This window comes from Gopherus evgoodei, chromosome 1 (genome assembly GCF_007399415.2).
Source record: "Gopherus evgoodei ecotype Sinaloan lineage chromosome 1, rGopEvg1_v1.p, whole genome shotgun sequence".
NCBI classification, from domain to species: Eukaryota; Metazoa; Chordata; order Testudines; family Testudinidae; genus Gopherus; species Gopherus evgoodei.
Window position 1 is genome coordinate 178,904,304 of NC_044322.1, and position 3,435 is coordinate 178,907,738.

A 3,435-nucleotide genomic window follows, 5' to 3' on the forward strand; every position below is an offset into this window, starting at 1 on the left:
ATTTACACAGCACTGGACACTTAAAATAGTTGCAGTCACAGAATGATCCAGACTGAATAGAAAGCCGTTGATAAGTAAAGGATCTTAAGATAAAAAGCCAAGTAATACTGTAACAGACAGGTGGCAAAAAAGCAGTTTTGTAATGTTGCAACAATTCTGGTTGAAACAAAACCGAGCCCCATGCGATTCTCAGCTTTAATTGTTTGTAGTTTGGCTAATGTCTGTACAGACATTTTGTCTTTTGCGATTATTAAAATAAAAAAAGTTAAAAACTATAGCAGCAACAAGCAAACCCTGTGACAGGTAGGCAAGGGTTAAGAACTAAAAAAGTTTATATGATGTGCTTATGAAGGTTTGCAGAGTTTATCTTCCATCAGCTGGAGTTCGGCTGAGTGACAACATGATTCGGGCAAATCGCTCACACAGTTCATGTGTGGAATAGGAAGGTAACTTGGTGATCATTGAAACCTTTAATCTCCGTAGAGCAATCTAGAAGTTTTGGCAGAAGTCTGTCAGCTTTTCTTGCAAGTTAGCTGCAAATATATAAAAAAAAGTCAATATAAACACTTGCTGCCACAGGAGCAATAAAGTGAAAAATTGCTCCACTGCACCAACCTTGCTTTTTAGTTAGTTTCACTTTGTTAAAAACACTTTTCCTTAGTACTCTAGGCTTCAGCTAGGAATAAATGAGTCATTCAGTATGACAGTGCTCAGTACTAGACTAAAATATTCTCAAGATCATCAGGAATATACTGAAACAAAGATTAAATATGCAATGGTTTAAACCTTTCCATCTTTAAACAAACTTCATACAATACTTAGCTCTTTTAGGACTCAATACAAGGATACTTGTCATCTATGGATTTCAAAGCATATTTCAAAAGAATAAAAGATTGGTAAGATAAGATAGAACTTGAAGATAAAATCAAAGCTCTATCCGACTTCAAGATCAGAATCATTTTGTCTTCAGCACTGTGTGTGTGGAGGAGCCTTCGAAATTAAGAAATACGTATAGGATGACTAGATAGCAAGTGGGAAAAATAGGGTCCAGGAGGAGGGGGTAATAGGTGCCTATATGAGACAAAGCCCGAATATCGGGACTGTCCCTATAAAAATCAGGACATCTGATCACCTAAGTACATATGACTTACGTTCCAGTTCTTGTCCAAGATAGGAACACCAGCGGTTTCTCATATCTTCTACAGCAGCAATATCCTTTTCTTCCGTTTCATCCACCAGTAGTAATGGCAAACATGGGACAATAAGCTCATTCATAATGATCAGTCCATTATTTACTTCCTGATCATCTCCAGACTCAAAGAGTGCTGCAGCATGTTCATTTAGTTTCTTCATGCAACACCACAGAAAAGGAAAACTTATAAGTACTTAGTATTTCACATTTCGCCAAGTATCAGCTTTTTAAAAAAAGATTTATTCCTCAAACAAAAAACAAACAAACAATCTGAAATCAGCAGTGACCATATCACAAGTTTTAAGTCAGGGCAATCTTGCAAATTCTTCACTAAACATGTCAGGTCTTATGCTAGTCTCCCTCTTAACAGACCCTTGAACGGTTTCTTGATTACTCATAATGTTGTAGCCATCCCTGCCGAAGGCTAGATCCCCAGTCCCTTTGTTGCTACTTCTTTCTATGGCTGATTAAATCAAGATAAGGAGGCGGGGAGTGTGGGGGGAGAAGAGGAGAGAGAAAAGAATCAATTTTCTATTGCTGCCTTTTCTAGCATTGATCTCCTGTCAGCTAGTTCCACTGTGGCAATGTGACTGTTTGCTGTCCAAAACTAGGAGTGCCGCTATCCTTTGTCACACTATGTGTAGCAGCGGACAGATTCATTATAATGCCACAGTAAAACAGGCAGCTACACTCTCTGTAGGAACCGAAATTATAATTTTTCCTTTTAATTCTCATATTTTACATTGATTACTTCTCCATTGTTGGCCCTGATTACTTCTCCATTGTTGGCCCTGTTCTTACCAGAGGAGGGATGCTCTTAACTTGTTAAATGAATGTACAAAGAGTTTTTAATTGTGACTTTGTATCACAATTACCTAAGGTTGTCTACTACACCTCTACCCCAATATAACACAAATTCGGATATAACATGGTAAAGCAGCACTTGGGGGAAGGAGGGGGGAGGTGGAGGGGGGCTGTGCGCTCCGGCGAATCAAAGCAAGTTCGATATAACGCGTAAGATTTTTGAGGACAGCATATATCAGGGTAGAGGTGTATTTCACACACAGCAACAACAACTAAAAAATTAGGGTCATATTCCACTTACTAGCAACATTCTCTTCTGTAATGGGATATCAGCTCTTCATCATGCCCTCTATATAGGCCTCTGGACAAGAGTTCTTTGTTATTCTGATAAGCATAGATAAGGTAAAGCAAGGCTTCCATATAACTAAAACACACACAAAAAACATATATATACACACATCAGAGTTATAATGCCCTTGTACAGGTAGGTATCATTTGTTTCTGTATCTTGTCAAAGGTCAATACAATAAAAAAAAAACATTCAACACTCACACTTGATATGGTTTCCATGGTATTGGCTAGGACATTTTCTCCTCAATGCACATCAGTACAACTTTCTGTTGCAACCATAAGCCAGATCCAAAGGCTTAAATCAATGAGAGGTTTTCCAGAGATTTCAAATGGCTATGAATTAGGCCTTATATACACAGGAAAACGGTTTTCTTCACACATCCGTGACACATTCGGTCTGATTCTCCACTATCCTGAAATTTGTGTAGCCATTTACACCTTTGCAAATTGGGTGTGGGATAGTGTGATTTCATTTTCAAGAGTGAACTTCTAAGAGAAAACTTATTTTCAGGTATGTTAATTATAGTGTCCCCCAAATTGTCACTAATATTTAGACTGATGGAAATGTTCAGAGATGTGAGACTGGCATGGCCTCCCCAAAAGCAAGTATTTGTATATCAGTCTACTGGAAATTTTCTCTTAAACTAAAATAAAGTAATGACAGAGATATGTACACTACTGTCACAGGGATGAATAATAAAAAACCTGACAACAAATCTGATAGACAGACAAAACAGACCTCACTGCTTTTGACACTAGTTGTTAAAAAGGATTAGCCAGTGTTGCATCTTTCACTTTTAGTGAATATATTAGGAAACCTTGGCATAGTCTGAGTTAGAGAAACAGAAAGAGAAAAATCTTTAAAGGTAAGTATCTTCTAAAGATGCCTTGAAATGATTGCTCTTTAAGAAAAATTGTATTTTTGTACAAGCAAACAGCTTTAGGTGAATGCCTCAATAAAAAAAGTTACAGTGCAACAGAGCACTGAGATGTGTTCGCTACAGCTACACTAGTGAGAATAGGAGGCTAGATCTTCTTTGGACATTTTCTGTACCTTTAGCATTACATACACATGAAAATCATATAGA

At 37.5% G+C, this 3,435-nt stretch overlaps 1 pseudogene; it reads right to left on the reverse strand.

The window, feature by feature from the left end:
- Positions 1 to 427: 427 nt before the first annotated feature.
- Positions 428 to 1,433, reverse strand: LOC115644309 (annotated as a pseudogene).
- Between the last annotated feature and the right edge of the window lie 2,002 nt (positions 1,434 to 3,435).